The following is an 18,138-nucleotide window of genomic DNA, read 5'->3' on the forward strand; positions in this document are numbered from 1 at the left end:
TGGCAAAAGGGCGAAGTTACGGAAACTGAAATCGAGAAAAGCGGCCTGGCCAGGAAAAACCAGGGAGAACAGTGCCCCGACAAATCAGCCCCGACACCAGGGCTGAGAAGCTGCCTGCCGACCGCTAGTCCCACAAGCTGCTACCGTCACTCACAGTCATGCAGCGGACCAGGGAGGGGCTAACACGGGGAGAAATGGGAGCCCCCCACTCCAAAATTCTCTAAAGATCCAAACACGCCCAGAGTGGGTCCCGACTCAAGTGGTCGAATGAGCCATGATCATGGGTCATTTGGCACAGAGTGGAGTGTTTCAACCGAGCACATCGCATACTTACATGGCCTTCTACAGCTCAGCACAGAGGAGACTGAGAGATGGAGAAAAGAAAAGCTGGTGAACGTGTGAGGCTTTGCAGGTCAAGGACCTACAAAGCTGAGATGCCCTGTCATACTGAGAATGGCACAGAGAAGAGGGAAGGGCTTTAGAGTGTCAGGGCGTGGATATCCACCCTGAAATGACCTGAGAGACAGGAGGTTGGATGCACTGGAACACAGATCGCAACATGTCCACAGACGGGGTACCGCACGTGATAGATCGATTTGCTCACCAGGGGTGGGTCATTCTGCTGTCCACTCCATGTTATCAGGTCACAGGTCAGCATGGAAACACTGTGGTCATGTGCGAAACTGAGATGACTTCGTTAACCTGACGACAAACCGGGGATTTATTACGAGCCAATGAGGATCTGGGTGTGGCTGCAGCGTTCAGCCTTTACATGTGGCCCCACTTCGTTTTAATGCCCCCCACCCCCACCCTATGGACAAGTGCAAGCTAAACAAAGCGGGGAAATTTACGCTGGGAAAATAACAGCTGGAATTTTACAAGTGTCAAGCCAACCAATACATTAGGGACCAACCAGCGCTGTCACCATCCCATCACAGCACTGACCGAAGTCTGCTTTTAAATGCTTTTTAATTACACACTTCATGTAGTTTTAGGGTAGCTGGGTCTCAGTTCCTGTTTACATCACAAGAGGCCAATGTAGTGTGTTGGTGCCCCGATCCAGTTGTGGTGCCCTCAGCGATCTTTAGTACGGTTCTGCACCGTAAAACTGAAACTGCTGATGGGTCTGCTGGAGAGCCAGGCCATCTGTGAGCCTGCCACCCCCCAAGTGGATCCGTGGCGACGGCATCTCTGTGCCGGTCCTGGCTCAGCTTGGCTCAGCTCAGCGGGCGGTGGATTCGTCCTGACGCCGGGGGACGGCACAGGCAGGACAGGAAGACAGGATGTTCTAAGCACTAATAGGGCAGGAAAGGAATGTACTGGCAGGGTCCAATAACAAAGTGGCATCACGTTCCCAATCAGAGCTTAAATATGCATAGGAGGCGCCAAGGACGCCCTTCAGCTACACGACGAGCCGCAGATCCATTCCCACTGCTGGACTCTCGCTGAGGTGGTGAAGCTCTCGCTTGCACCCAAGGGCACCGTGTCTGCGGCATCACCCAGCAGCTGAGAGGCTTCCGACAGATTAAATCTGCACAAACGGAGAGGGACAACTCGAGTGTTCCAATATCGGTCCATCTCAGCTGCGGGGAACATGGGGAACACCAACCTTTCCCACAAACAAGTCCCCAGAACCTGCCTCTGTTTCCCTGAAACCAAACACAAACACTCAGTCTTTAGCAATTACATGCAGTGAGATAATGAAGGTGGTAAAATGACACTCAGATGCTTCGCAAGGTAAAAACAAAACAAAAAGCCTGAGTAATAGGTTACAGCTGGATGGCTTGAATTTATAGGCGATTTGTTCAAATAAATTAAATAACAGGAATAATAAGTCAGAGCCGTGTTTGACAATTAATTGGTCTGCCTTTCACAGCAGGCGGTCTGTGGGGCTCCCCGGCGCGTGTGGAAGCTCGTGAGATGCTGGGGGGGCCAGGATACACCGTCAGTGGGCCTCTGCACATTTGGCGCCGAAAGGAGCTTCTGGAGCCTTCCATTATGGTAATACGCTAACCGGTTCCCCCGAATGCAGTGCCTTATGGCCGTCACTAGAACATCAGCCCCACTCCGAAAGTGTCCAAAGGCGAACACGGGACCTATCTGGCGTTAGGATGACAGAGTGGATTCGGCGCGGTGGGGGGAGGGGCACCTTGTTAAGCTGCTCGTAGGTACAGTTGCCATGGGGATATGAGGCTGGTTGGCCCGACTGGTCTCTGTGGGCCTCGGTGGGGGTCCGCTTCCATGCAGGCCACACCTTCCTACCACACCTTCCTACCACACCTTCCAGACATTAAAGCTTGCTGTTTTTGATAGTGTTTTCAAAAGCAGTGCAATTCTGGTATTTTAAAATCGTGGTGCTAAAATTTGCAGAGCGCACGTGTGTGGGCAGGTCCCACAATAAATTTCGGCAAGGTTTCAACCGCAGTTTACTGTATTTCCTTCAGACCACCCTGGCCTAAGAAATTCCTGCTTTGCGGCAGAACACTGGCTTCTGATTGACCATCCTGGCCTTTGCGGTCGGAGACGCACTTGGCCGAACCGGCAGTCTAACAGAGCGTGTGAATAAGTGAGACCCGTACTGAGGACCCCACAGGACAGGTTCACCCCCACCAGACAGGAGGTTTTGGAATCTCCCATATCACAGAGGACACTGGAGTTGTGGCTAAAACCAGACAGGGTTAAAAATTTATTTATGGAGCCATCAGCGCTGGAGCATCACAGATTAACGGCCATCCCAGCGAAGCGAGCGGCCTGGTCTCGCGTGGCCCCACTGACAGGCATTTATTTTATTTTATCTGACCCCCCCCCCATATCTGTCTGTCAGCGGGCAGCCAAGGCAGAGAGAGGCGGCTGAGTGTTTCAGCGTTGAATAAAGGCGAAGGGCTGTTCGTTCCGTACCATCAACCCGGCCCGTCTGCAGGGAGAAAAGGAGGAACACCTAAGATGTCCCAGTAAAATAAGACAGGGATGCTACTCCGATCCCTAGAGAATCCGCGTCCATCTTCCAGGGCGGGGGTGCCTCAATAATAATGGCTCTGCCCAGAGTCACATGACAATGATCCCCACGCCACCCTCACCCAGAAAAGGAGCATCCAACTCCCAATAAGAACCACAGCAAGAGGGCGCTATAGACTCCAGAGGTTAAATCAGCGCTTCACTGGGGCAGAGAAATGTCACGCTCCCCTGGACTCCCACTTTCCCGCCGTCACGCCTGGCCTCCAGGTTATGTGCTTCCACTAGCACAGTGTGCACTCCCATTTATATCTGCTGACAGCACTCGTCTTCCCATAAACCTTCGGGACAAAGCGAAACAGTCCCCCACATCTCTCACCCTGTATTAATTAGAAAAACGAACGATTTCTGCTGTATTTAAATAAAGACATGGAAACGAAAGACATCAAATGTCATCTAGCGGAAGCGTACCCACTGACAGATTAAACAGGCAAGAGCAGACCTCACAGAGCTAAGCGAGAGTGATCACACGCAGGGCTCATGGTAACGGCACATTTACGCTCATTAAATAAACATGAGGGCCGTTCTGCATCAATCTGCAGAGATACAGCCTTGCATTTTCTGCTATTAATTATTCGTGACCCAGCTCTGGAGGACTGAGAGACATAACTGATGACCTTCCGCTCTGACAGCAACGACAAGGCTCGGTGGGAGGGGGGTACAGACACCATCACATAGAGGCAAAAAGCAAAGGGTGTCGGGAAAACGAGGAGGCGTGTCACAAAGAATGGCTGACTTTTTTAATAATACAATTTTAAGAACCTGCACTGTAGCCTTACACATTCAGAGCACTTGTATATAACCACTGAAATAATGCATTTGCATGGGGCCCCCTGTTGGCCACAAACAGTTACTACACTGGAGGGATGGGGAGAAGGTGACTGGGGGCCCCAGAAACAACAAACCCAGCCCCGCTCTAGGGTTGAGGGTTCAAATACCACCCCCATTCTATGCAGCCTGCGACAGGCTCCAGACTCGCTCATTACTCTGGCCATGATAAGCAGTTAAACAGCAGGGATTCAAATATGAACTGGTCTGAAGGACAACAAGGTTCAGTGCATTCATCGCCATAGGAGCGCGATTCCAGTAATTTAACATCTCCCTTTAATCAGACTTGTGCTTCAAATAATTGGCATTAATCTGGATCTTAAGCTCAGTCTTCTGGTCGAAGGTGCTTGCGAGACGTGAGTATGAAAATGGAAGCCAAAATCACTTAATTAAAAATTCACGCTCTGAAAAATGTATAATTTTCATAGTGGGGATATAAAAACACCAGCATTACACAGGGGCTGCCCTACGCTTGCCACATTTAACGGGTCGAGTTGTTTAACAGCTGCTCTATAAAATCAAAGTAGTGGACATCCATTTGTGCCGTGAGAGCTGTTTAAAGTTTTTACTGGGCCTTCAAAGCTCTCAGGATCTACAGTGATCAAATGTAGCCGCGAAAAGGAAACCGTTTTCAGGACATGATCCGTGCCCTGGATATTAAAGAAAAAACAGCTGGGAAGATCCCATTTGGACGATGACCGGATGACCATCACACGCATTCGACAGCGCATTCCGGCCACTGCAGCCAGGCTTCTCCCAGGAATGCAGATTACACACCGCAGAGTCCGTCCTGGTAAAAACGGAAAGAGCGGATCTTCCAGATGATTCCCGCGGCGTTCCAATCAAGCGAGCAGCCTCCCCGCTAATCCGGCTTCACGTCACCCTTACCGGGATACATCTCATTTGGGGAAGTGCTCCATAAACCGCAGCGCCCCCTGGTGCTACCTGCGGCTCACTGCAAATGACGAGGGCAAAATAAATAAGAAACGCGACTGGGTCTGCTATCCTCCAACATCCCCAGGAAAGGCCATAAAAATGAGCCCAGCACACCAGCCCCATGACGACGAAGGGGTGGGCAGTGTGTACACACCAGACCCCAGCCTTCAACGCAGATGGGCCCCAATTCCACTTGCCAGCCGTTCTCCTCCCCTAAAAGCCTTGGGTGGACGCCGTCTGGTGGAAAAGCCACTAATGTGTTTTTCAGTACGTCAGCAGCTCTGGTTTTGATTCTCGCCGTCCTTCCAGCACGTAAAAAGTGACTTCCTCCATTTAAGGGTCCAGTTTGGTGGGGGGGGGGGGGGGTTGGTGGACGTACCTGTGAAATGTTTTGTCGGGTCACCGTGTGTGGCCAAACTAGCGTGGACATGACCTGGTACGCAGGCCGGTCTCCCAATTATTCCCCAGCATATGGGACGTCTAGCAGGGCCACCACAGGCGGGAGGACACTGGGACCTGCTGGAAAACCTTTCGGACCGTGTCATCGTCATGTCCAGAGCACACTGCCGCCCAGGAAGAAACAACAGGAGGAGGCCGGCAGATGCCAGCACACTGTCCCCTCCCCCCCGAGAGGTGCGTCAGCGACCGGCATGCTAAGCAGGACACGGTCACAGCGCTAAACTGGCACGGGCCATTTTTTTTTATTATGGGAACAGCTGTGGTTGCTAAGCAACGAGGTATGGAAACCAGACCATCAAACCACACCGGTGAGGCCAGATGTTGGTCTTCATGAGAGGCAGGAATGAGGGGTGAGGTGGTGGGGGGGGTCACCCATGTTAAGAAAATATCAATCTGTAAATGGCATGTTTCATGCAGAAATTGATTCATGGGATCCCGCTGTTCCCGGGCCTTTCGAATTGCAGCTCGTTGGCACATGGAAGGCAGAGGCTCTTCCCCTCCATGTTGTCCGGATTGTTCATTCCCGCAGCACCGGCGGGAAACACGCTCTGCTATCCACACAAAGGGAACCACATTGAATAAGCGGTGATTAAAAGCCCAGCAATGCAGTGACATGCACCTCGTTACAGACTGAGGGAAACACTCTCTCTCTGCGTGACGAACATCTGGAGTGGAGGACGGCATCTCAGCAAGATAGCGAACATCATATCGGCCTACATGCTCATCACACAGGGGGCGGGGGGAGGGGGTAGGTGTGAAGGTAAAGTCCTTGTTTCTCGAGGGGGGGGGCAGGGGGTGAACCTTGGGTCCGCTTGTCACTAACTGAAAAGTGCCTCACCCAGTTCACACCCCCCCCCCCCCCTCACAGCAGCCAGAGATGGCCAGCTGCCACTGAGACCAGGACATTAAACCCAGAGCGCCTCCGGATACCCCGAGCGTGCAGTTTTGGCCTGGACCTGGAAATACAGACCCTAAATTCTCTGCACTGTAGCTGAGAACTTAGTACTTTTTTTTTTTTTTTAAACAAAAAACACCACTGTAAACAAAGGCAGCCAAAGTACATATCCCTTCTGTCGGAGCATGCTGTTAATTGCCCTGAGCACCACTCGCACTCCACAACACTCCTCTTTCTGCCAAGTAAACAATCACGTCCATCATGACGAGGAACATTATACACTCTTTTCCGCACTAATCATTCGCAAACGAATAACAGTAGCTTCATCTTGGCCGGAGCAACACACACAATTCCTGCTTTTAATCAAGCTTCTAATTAAATTAACTTCCAACTGCTGAGAGTATATTCCTTCCCAGCCCGGCAGATGAGGTCTCTGCCATCTCTGTACGTGGGTGATTTGCACCTGAATATCCGGAACATTGCCTGGGTAAAGAAATCCTCGATTTGCAGGTCCCACCCAGCCGGTGTGTGCCAGCGAACGCAAGGGACATTTCAACACTTAATTTCCATGCTGCCGGCCATGATGGCTGAAATATTGTCAGCACAGACGCACTGTCTGTCGGTGCAGGGGACACTGTGCAGTTTGTGGTTTCCGATACTGTTCTTACACTTGCTTTTGTATTCGGCCTTGAAAGTCAAGCCAGCTTGAAAAGTGAAATTATTCGGATGAGAAGGCTGAACCATCAGTTGTTATCCCTTCATCAATGGTGGCAGTGATTTAGGGAAGAGGGAGGGTGGTGCGGCCCCCGTTTGTTTGTGTGACAGCGGTCTCATCTGCAGGCTCGCCGTAATAAAAATCAGCACAGAGCCCACCAAACCGTGTCACCTGGCTGGCACTCAGGGACAAAGCGTTCACTCTGCATGATGGAACCACCTGCTGTCAGTAGGGATTTAGCCCAGGAGGTTTGCTGAGCATGGGTGGAGACTGGGGCCAGGCTGGCTGGAGTGAGGAAAACACTCCCTGGTGACCCACAAGCTGAGTGTCAGCCGCAAACCTGCAAGGCGACCCGATACTCCCCAGCCAGCATCTGATGCAATTTTGGTCCCATCTAACATTTGCCACAGAAAGCGGCACAGTGCACCTCCTGGAGGCAAAGCAAACATGCCGATAGGGCGGCTTCACACCCATTAACTCGGCGTCATTCCCGACTTTAAATCTCACTGCACCGACTCACGGCGGGGAGACGGACTCGGGCACTGGTTGGGGCGGCCAGCGGCAGGCGTGTTCCGCAGGGCTCGGCACTCGAGAATGCAGAGTGTGGCCAAGACTGCGGCCCATAAGCATTTCAGAAGTCCTTCCATACGTCAGGCAACGATGACCTGCATTTACACAGCTGCTCAACGAAACCAGAGTGATTCACTCCTGCCTGAGTAACCATCATCACAAATGCGGAACCCAGCTTTCGTTTGGATGAAACGGCACGCGGGATTTTGCAGGAAGAAAAGAGTAAGCAGAACTAAAACGCAGGATGCCATCCTATGTGGCGAGAAGTATTTACATAAATTACGAAGCACCTTGCCGCATCACGCCCGTTTCAGCGACTGCCTTTCATCAACACAAACGCGTCCCGACACAACCCTGAGCTCAGGCAGGATGTCTGCAGGCCCCACGGGAATTAAATTATTAACAAAACCCAGAAAGGTCTTGTTTGAAACCTCTAAGGATCAGTCAAACAATTCACAATGAATTATGCAAAGGGGGCCTGAACAAAGAAGTCGCCATTTCCCCTGGGGGGCCGCATTGCGAGGGACAGGTGTACAGTGTCACAGCGGTGAATCAGGAGCAACTGTTACGCCTGACTGACAACGTCGCCCCCCCCGTCATCGCCAACTGAACTGAACCTTCCCACTAAGGAACATGTTCCAGCAGCAAGACACTTAGGCAGAATGGTTCACGGTCCATGCCCCGCCCCCAGGTTAAAACTGCTTTGTTAACATCACAGCGAAAAGGTTGTGCGCAGTGCAGTAAAAGGTAACGTTTTCCCTCATCGCTCCGCAGGCTGTGACCCCACGCCAGACCTTGAGCCCCTCCCTGCCAGAAAACCCCCACCCTCCTATGGTGGCTCTGCAAAGTGCTCAGGTCTAGCCACTTCTGGTCAGGTATATTTCATGCACCCAGCTACAGCTACAGGCCTACGGTTTGAGTGTCTTCAATGCGTCATCTTTCCCTTTTTCTGCGGGTAGGGAGAGCTCCCAAAAGACACCCCCCCCCCCCCACGCCAACCTTTCTCAGGAGAGCTCATAAAGGATGCATCATCTACTCTACAGTGCTACCACACTGCCCCCTTCTGGCATGCGCTGTATCACACCCATCAAACTTGTGGCGAGAACAGAGCCTCACAAGCCACTCCCCATCACTCACAAGCCACTCCCCATCACTCACAAGCCACTCTCCATCACCTGGCACCGTCCGCCTGGGCTTCTGCATGTATGAAAGACTCCTTTTAGGAACCTTTTCATGGCAGCTTCTCTCTCTCTTCCCGTCTCTCTCTCAGTCCACAGAAGTGTGCCAGATCCGGAGACCCTCCGGGCGAGGACAGACACTTCGGGGAAATGGCCAAAAAGGGCAAGTTTGATCTCGAACCTTCACGGTGCTGATTGAAAGTAGTGCCCCACACAAGTAGACAATGAGAGGAAAATAACGCGCGGACACGAGACAAATGGCAGGTGGTAGGCAGTGTGGTGGGGGGGGGGGTTGGCATGAGTAATGAGCGGGCTGGGGAGGTCGGTGACACAGTAAATGCCAGCACTAGACCTAGGGGCGGTGAAGGGGGGGGGTGGCGGCCAGCTACCGTGAGGAGGCTCATGGTAATAAAATAACAGCCTGGCGCAGGTCGGCTGCCAGTCACGCTGACAGACAAGCAGGGCGTAGTGTAGTTAGAGCATAGCGGAGCGTTTTCTAATCGCAAGTGACAGCACGCACTCAAAGCTCTGCCCCCACAGCTACGGGGAGCTGAACGGCGCTAGGAGAGGCAAGCTCACCCCGTATGGCCAGGAGCCTCGACGGGGGCAGATGGAGAAAGATCAAAATTAAGTCACCATTTAGCATTTAATCAAAATCCTACTTTAAATGCTAATTTCCCAGGCACAGAGTATCACGGCTCTCGCCGAGAGCCAGTGTATCGCTCTGTGATGTACGCACCACTGAAGATGTCTTATTTTTTTGTCGACCAATGCCTCTGAGAATGGGATATGGGCCTAATCGGACCAGGGCTGGACACATCAAACCCTTGCTAATGTGGATGATAGTGTGGCACTCACATGAGTGCCAATGCTCATCAATAATAATAATAATAATAATAATAATAACAACCTTAAATAGTCAACAGTACAGCTTCCCAACTGCTTCCTCCTTTCTGCTTCCTCCCAGCTCTCTTCCAGACAGTCCATACATTTGTTCTCATCCATCTCCTGAGCAAAAACACGGACTGTCTGCAGGACCCCAAGGACTGGGTTGGGAAACACTGGTCTACAGTGTGACTCAATCCAGTAGCACGCAGCGTGATGCCACCGTTAGGCCCTTAATCCCAACTGCCCCAGGGACCCTGGCTAACCCTGATCTCTGACAAAGGTGCCTGCTAAATAAATTAATGCATTAATATATGAATGTGGAAAAAAGAGAAACAATAATGAATAAATTAAGCTTAAGATGGAAATAAGAGAAATAGCTATAAGGACAGAGATTTAATACTGTGAAAACAGCACAATGAAGGAGCACAGAGACGACATCCTTTAATTAGTACTTAAAGCCAGAGACTAGCCCAGCAAAGGAGCTCATGTCACAATTACCCACATTCAGCAATTGAAAGTTAATTGATTTAATCCATTAACTCAAACATACTTTCAGAATGTGTCTAAACAGCAGCTGTCCACCAAGCTCCACGACTGATGTATATATATATATATATATATTAATTAGGAGATTTTAAATGAGTTTAAGAGCTTTTCATGCTACGCCAGGAAATTACTCCGCCATGATACCCCAACGCCCTCCCCCCCAGCACCCCAGCTCTTTTTATTCCTGATGCTATTAAGTGAAATTGACTATAATTAACATTATTTCCAGAGATGGCAAGACGTGCCATTAGAAAAGCTCAGGGAGTAATTACGAGGTACCCACTCTCCCGCTGCCCCCCTCCACAAACACGGGGGGTTCCGAGGCACCCGAGGAGGCCAGCTGATAAGCCGGCAATGACCCGCCGTTGGGAGGTCCAGCCGACAGCTCCCCGGGAAGGGGCTGGACCTCCTCAGTGCAGGGTGGCAGAGCGGCGGGCCCCGGTGAGGCCCCGGCGGGCCCCCATTCATCACAGCCGCGCCAGCGTCCTTTAAAGGTTAGGCTGGGAGGACGCGTCGAGCGCTGCCCTTTCTCTTGATGTATTTTCAATTACAAACCCATGCGGCGTGCCTTCAGTGAATACAATGAGCTCGGCGAAGGTCAAACGGTCTGAACTTTAATTAACAAGCCGCTCTATTATGTTATCCAGCTGCTCTTCGCTTGTTTAGATTAGATTTCTTTTTTTTGCTTGGACTCCTCCTACCTCCTTGCAGATTCTTGGCTAAATCCCCCCCAAGCATGATAATCAGAAAGGCAGTGTGTTTTGTCAAAACCCCTTTTTTGGGTGAGACCCTTCCAAGAGAACACAGAAAGGTGACCGATTCATCAGAAAGCAATGCATAAAGAAAAGAACAAACACTTTTCGCATTCACTTCATGCCATCGTTAATAACCACGCCGACGCGCTCCCCTGGCTTAGAACCGGAACCGCATCCCAGGAGCCATCACAGCTTTAAGGAAATGTGTGCGGACGCATGCTGGGAACAATGGCAGATTTGATTACATAATTTCAGGACACTCCATGCGTTGTCGAAGCGGAAGAATGAGAGCAGGCGAGTCTTTGTTCAAGGCAGGACAGCACCGCTTCTGAGACACGGTGCGCAGAGGATGGCCGCTAATTGGCGCCCCACCCACACAAAGAATAATGCTAATGACAGTTTGGAAGAAAAACGATAAGGGACTGGCTCCGGAAATCTGGAAAACAAATATTAGACCGCCATTTCAAACAAGTGTCAACCACAATTTGGAAAGGGCTCCACTTGCTGGCCAATCGAAGTCTCTTAAATCTCTCTGAGAATTGGCAATGATAGATCTTGACAATGAACCATCTGTGTAAGCAGCAAATTAACCATCTTAGTCTTCTGAATCCCTGAGACAAGTTCTGTTTCAATTAGTGCTTGTAATGAAATATTACAGAAGAGGGGAATACTATGAAGCCTCACCCCCCAACTTTAATCGCATGGTGCAGCACCCCCCAACCCCCCCGTGTCCCTGAACGGCCAAAAAAAAACTATCCTGTGACCTACACATGGATCCTCAGGAGCCCCGCTGATCACCTGAGCATTTCAGAGAGTCATTTCATGCAAAGGCATCATTTCAGAGTGCCACGTCAAACCGGCTGGAGAACATTTCAGAGAGTCGGCAGGTTGCTGGGAGTCAGGTGGGGGGGGGGCACTGACCCTGCTGAGGCCCCTGCTATCCTTCCCTGCCAGAAGGTCGCCACGATTGCCACAGAGGCACACACCGCTGGCAAGCTCTTCTCAAAACAAATGCCGCAAATTAATCCATGGCCATTGTATTTATTAATCGACGGACCCGTGTCATACAGTAGGTCGAAGCCTTCTCACTACAAGCTCCATCGAAACGTCACGCTTGGCTTCGACTTCCAGGCACTTGACGAGTTAAACACCGTCACAGGAGCCCATTAGCCAGCTAGTGCTGGCTAATTGCTGTTTATATTGCTGTTTATTGCGTAACCTATTAAAAGTAATTCTCCACCGCTGTCACATAAAAAACCTGCCATACCGCGAGAGCGAGCTCTGACCTGCTGGGTGAGATGAACTTTCATAAATAATCATTATGGTAACCTACGGCGGAACATGCTGCCTGCGACCAAACCCTTTTTACATGCCAGTGCCCGAATTACTCCTGCAAGTTCCAGGTGAGAAAATGACACGAGCCAATCAGAATGTGCGCTGATAGGGAGTGTATGTGGGGGTGGCTGTAACAACAGGGTAAAAAGAAAGGGAGTCCCACCACAGCACAGGAAATCATCAAGTGGACTTAACATAAAAGATACCGCAGCTGGACAGGATGAAAGTTGACAATGCGGTGACGTCTGACGTGGCAGATCAATAACATTCCTGCAAGTATCACATGCCCGAGCGTACAGAGGAGCACCATCACACACGGTGGCATCGCCTTACACCAGTCACATGTGGCGACCCGGGGGAGGAGACACACATCCTCCAGGTACTATCATCATGTGCTGGGAGGGGGGGGGCTGTCCTTCTGGCTGGTGCTAAGCCAAGCCATGCGACTCCCTGATAGCCTCCTACCAATGTCTCCAGGTCCTACTGACAGTCGCCTTTTGAACAGCCTATCAAGTGGAAGCGGCATGTCTTAATACACAAACAGCTCAAAGAATGCAGGTGACTCTCCAGGGTGAGTGATTTTTTTCCCCACATATTATACATGTTACACAGTAAACTAGCACATAGCAGGGTAATCTGGTGGCTGTGAAGGCTGATGCACGGTGAAGTACGTGAAGGAAATCCCCTCCTTAGGCAGACGCTGAGCCCAGCTCCAATCAGCAAATACAGCACAACTCTGTGCCCAACCCCCCCAAACAAATCCTGCACCTATGTAAATAGGTCCTGGGGGGGAGGTACACGTATGTCCTGATGATGAGATGACAGCTTCAGATGGAAACCGCTTCACTCCCTTAGCATGGGAGAAGACCAGCACTGAACCCCCCTCCCCCCCTGCATCCCCACATCCATCATTTGCAGCGACTCCCAGCTGTGCAGGCCTGATACAGCAGCAGTTCTCGCTAAATCACGCCACACTAGAGAGACACTGGGAAATGCGGCGCCGGGTGGTACCAGTAAACAAAGGGGCCTCAAATGGCGGCGGCCAGGGTTACAGAAATCACTCGCTTGATTTCATCCACGTTTATCAGTAAAGCGAAAGTCCACGGTTACCGGCAGCAAGACGCTGGACCCCACATTGTAAGGATGCCTGCAATGCGAGTGCGAGATTCCCTGCAGGCCAAAGTCAGGGGGGGTTGGTGTGTGAGGCCCGCGAGAGAGAGGGGGGCGAAAACAAGCAGCTGTAAAAAGAGCACGCTCGGCCTGCAGCCGTGCAGTAAACACGCAGTGTCCTGTATACAGCAAGAAGCCCCCTGCGGATCCCCTTCGCTGTGATCCAGTGATATCGCTCTGAAATGGTACAGAAATCCTGCAGCTTTGGACAAGGCCCAGACAAATGTTTACTGGCGTAAACAGCAATCTGACAAGCCGGGCAGGTCCACACCCCCTATGGCAGCGGCCGGAGGCTTTCGGTAGCTGTCAGGCCAGCCCCTATTCTGCCCCCACAGGCCACTCCAGGCTGTTTACGAGCTGTTCAGCCACTGGAAGCTGCGCGCATTCCTGTATGGTTACTTGTCTTGACGAGAGACAGGCATGGGGCGGCCATATACCGGGGACAGTGTGGGGGGTTGGGGGCTGCCTCCGTGACATCGACAGGGGTGGGGGCCGCACACGCACACACACACACACCTCCCTCTCACTAAGAGGCAAGGACTCTCCTCCTTACCCTTCGTCCCCGATGCTTGGATTACCTCACTCCCCTTCTCCCATGTTCGTTTTATTACCACTGCAGGAGCGTGGGCGAGCAGACATAGAACTGCTGGCAAAATCCGACCAGGACCCACGGGGACAACGGCCGTGAAGGGAAACCAGATCCAATGCTCACATAAACTAAAAATATTTCAGTCAACTGACATACTTAGTATGACTTGAATAAAATCATTTATACCCAGAAAAGCCGCCCATTCAGCACCATTACTCTTGCAAGTCACCGCACTTCACAAGGCCAATACATCATTCTTACAGAGACCACAGAGTATTACAGAGTGACCACTTAGCCCCAATTATAATGACCTGCAGCTTCACAAACATACTGTCACTCAGCTTCATCCGATCTTCAAGCCGGAAAGTCGCCCTTCGATTCTGTCCAGCATGACACAGCGGACTGCATAGTGCAGTAGGTAACTTTAAGAGTTAACTGGGATTGATTCAAGTAAGCTTTTAGACACACAATTATTGAAGGCATTTGGTTGATATTTTCCACCACTGCTATTCTTATTCCACAAAATATAACAGATGATATTGATATAAATGCAAAAAGAAGAAACGTTAAAAACAAAGCGAGGTACGACCAGCCCCTTTTCTAACAACACACGGACATCTGAGACTCATCATGAGGAAGTGGTATTTCACCAAAATGCACCATGTCCTACAGAAGATACTGAAGGCAAAAAAAACCTACAAAATCTACCATGAAAAGGGATCTGTAAACTAGGCCACATTTTATTTGCCCTTATAGAGATTACACAGATTACAAACATGCTTCCGTAACGCAATAACTAATAAATCACTCCACTGAAGAGACACACATGCATACACACACACACACACACACAGAAAGCTTGCTTGCCAGACAGACAAAAAAACACTGAATTATTTTCTCCATGCAAAAATAACTTGTGCAAAGCAATACATCTCTGATTTCATTCAGAACTAACAAAAACAAAAAAATGAATCTTTCTTTTCCCGGATGAACCATCTGACACCAGGCTGGGTGACAAACAAAGAAGGGTTCCTGCTTTTCAAACCTAAGAAGGCGAGCTCAAGGCCAGCAAGTGTTGAAGTAGAACAGTCGTAACCATGGCCACTCGTAACCCCTGGGCAGCCCTTGATGGGGGGCCTGGGGCCCGCTGTGTCAGCGCGCCTGAAATGGGAACGCCCCGTCTGACCGCGTCCACATTTAGATGGAGTCTCAAGCACTTTAATTACGCGTAGCTGGGGAGCCGCCAAATCCAATAAAGAAACGTAACACTGTATGCATCTCCCACCCTGCACTTCCTGGGACAGGCTCCGGGATCCCTGCGAGCCCATGCTGGAAAAACACTTAGAGAGGACGGAGAGACAGACGGACGGACGAGTGTAACCGAGTCATCAGACACTGTCCCTTCAGAGCAGCTATTTCCTTCATCCTGGGCTATTTGTTTACAGACGGGGGGCGGGGGTTTATGCTCCACTGGACCATAGTCAAACATGATGAAGGGGGGTGACAGGAGAGATCCACAGCTGTGCATCATGGCAGAAAATCAGGGCCATGCTGATCAAAGCCTGGGAATCAAAGTTCGAGCGCCGGTCTGTTAGCGATTTGATTAAATGGCGGCGGCAACCTCCCACGGACGCTCGTTAAACTCCAAACTGCACTTACACCGCAGAAAATGCACGACTGTGGGACGGGCAGTGATCCTAATGCTCTCAACGCCGCTACTCGGGGCTGGAAAGCCAGCCAGGCCCTAAGAGGTGCCCCTCTTGTAAATTACCTCAGTGTTTCTGGTCCTCTTTCCCAAGAGCTCAAAATGCATAAAATCCCGATGCAGGCGCCTGAAAATGAACATTACCCAAACTGCAGTTATTAGAAACGGATGAGGAGAGGATTTTCATAATGAGGTCAGATTAATCTAGCGGCCCACTGGCTCACAATGGAGGCCCAGCAAAATGGCCCCACCCACTGGCCCCTCAACCCTGCCTAATCTGGCAACCCCCACCCCGGACGATGTGAAAGCTCACATGCCGTGGCGATAGCCCCCACCATCGGGGGAGGCATACCACATGTGGGCCCAGGCCATCGCCACAGTAACCACAGCATCAGAGCGGGCCGCAGCCCCCCCCCCCCCCCCGGACAGGATGGCGTGCTCTGCTTTCCACTTCATTAAACAAATCACTTGTAGCCCACTTCACCGCACGGCGCAAGATCGACAGGCGCTGCAGATGGGGCCTTCTTCAGACAGCCTGGCCTCTGAATCTATGGGCAAGTGGGGAGGGCCAGTTGGTGTCACCATGGTGATGGGGGGGCAGCATGTATGGAATGTAGTAATTCGGCGGAGTAAACACAAATACCCATCCTTCAAAGACAGAAAGGTGGGAGGGTCCGGTAGACGTTTCACACTCCAGACCAGAAAAGGAACGTAGGGTCAAGCCAAGAACAACATGGTCATGTTTGCGTCTTTATGGAGGGAAAGCCCATCACAGAGCCAGGTCACCTAACGACAATGCACAGAAGACAGTGGCACAATGGCCATCGTAGTCGGGTACTCAAGTGGGTTCCCGTTGTGAGAATTCAGGTTTCAGCCCCAAGGCACAGCGCCATCAAGCTCTCATGAGGAATCTTGATTTAAGAATTCAGATTTGAGCTCCAAGGTGTGGCGTGGTCGGGCATTCACGGAGAATGCCGATGTCAGAATTCAGGTTTCGGCCCGAGGTACGGTGCAGTTAGGTACTCATGGCTGTTAATAGCAGGCAAGGGACCCAGCAACTAGGACAGAGAGAGTGATGTATCCTGCACTCTGCCTCCGGGGCCCTTTAATGTTTATGATGAGACAGGCCCTATGTCCCGCAGAATAAAGCCTCTCATTACTAAGACATTTGAGGCACACCAGGTATTGGCTCTTGTTAACGTTCCACTGTCCCGACTATAAGAGGTGACGGGAAAATGAGGTTAAATCACGGAAATGACACAGCTTATTATTCTGTATAAAACATTAGGTACCAGAATTTCCCGCCTGGGATCAATAAAGTATATCTACCTACCTACCTGCAAACGTAGTATCTTAGTGCACTGTATTGGAATGAAGCAGGTGTCTGGATATTAGACAGAATTGCACATGATGTGAGCAGCATGTGACCTCACATATATGACACGCACCTGACTTAAACATCACACAACATATCACATGACATTAACATTACACAAACATGTGAGTTTCCATACATGTACCGGTCCAGCGCTCGGATCTAGTGACCCAAGCTCATTTGGGACTTATAAACCTGTGACATTGGGCACTGGCACTGATTAATGTCGGCCCTGGTGATGCTCTTAAGGTTCAATTCCTGCTTGCTCTATATGGATCAGAGATGAACTTTAATCTCATTCCGCTTCAACTCTGTCAGAAACAGGCTACTGTCGCTGCGGACAAACAGATAAACCGCATGGGATAATACATCAGGATCGGGGGGGGTGAGGCTTACACGGGCAGGAGGCCTCTTTAAACGAGAACATACTCGACACGCCTTTGAGGTGCAGTCACTCTCCACAGGAACACAGTCTTACATCAGCTACCTATCCAGCTGACAGGAGAGGACCCCCCCCCCCCCCACCCTGCAACTACCATGATTCCATTCCATTATGCGGTGTGCTCGCCATTGTGGTCACAGCCACAGGGCCGGCCTCCTCCCATTCACCGCGACGCACACTGTGCCCTGCGGTATCCGTCACCTTGGAAGTTTCAAAAACATCCGTAATGCGGCCGGGAGACTCAAATGGAAAAACAGGGTGAATAAATCAAAGGGCTACATACAAGCATAAACTGTTAAATCTCTGAGACATCAGGCCGCCATAGGCGGACAAGCCTTAAGTCCTGCGGGCCCCCAGGGGCCCCTCCATACCAGAGATGAATTACGGAGGAGATAAAACACCCGGCTGGTCAGAGGCAGGCAAATACCAGTGGGGGGGGGGGGCAGAAAGACTCATGGATTTCTGATTCCTGGAGGTGATGCGTGGGTGGAGATTGATGAGCAGTGCTAAGCCATTAAGATGTCCACATGTGGCAGGGCTTTTTAGGCAGACCGATGTCTTTAACAGGCTCCATAAATCCCTGCGGTGAGAGTAAAGATTAAAACCTACGGCAGAGGGGCTGCCACCACGGTCAGGCTGAGAGGAGCCTGGGCCAGGGCCGGGAAACGGGCGCATGGCAGAGGGAAAACACACCAGCACACTGAGAGCCATGTTCAGGCTCAGCCGAATAAAGAGCGTGT

The 18,138-nt window shown here is 51.0% G+C and overlaps 1 protein-coding gene across 8 annotated transcripts in view; it reads right to left on the bottom strand.

Annotated features, from left to right (window-relative positions):
- The window catches only part of auts2a (activator of transcription and developmental regulator AUTS2 a), a 241,864-nt gene that overhangs the window by 191,648 nt on the left and 32,078 nt on the right, over nt 1–18,138 (bottom strand). The gene's annotated exons all lie outside the window — the stretch shown is intronic.

The sequence above is a fragment of the Paramormyrops kingsleyae genome, chromosome 6, assembly GCF_048594095.1.
Source record: "Paramormyrops kingsleyae isolate MSU_618 chromosome 6, PKINGS_0.4, whole genome shotgun sequence".
NCBI classification, from domain to species: domain Eukaryota; kingdom Metazoa; phylum Chordata; class Actinopteri; order Osteoglossiformes; family Mormyridae; genus Paramormyrops; species Paramormyrops kingsleyae.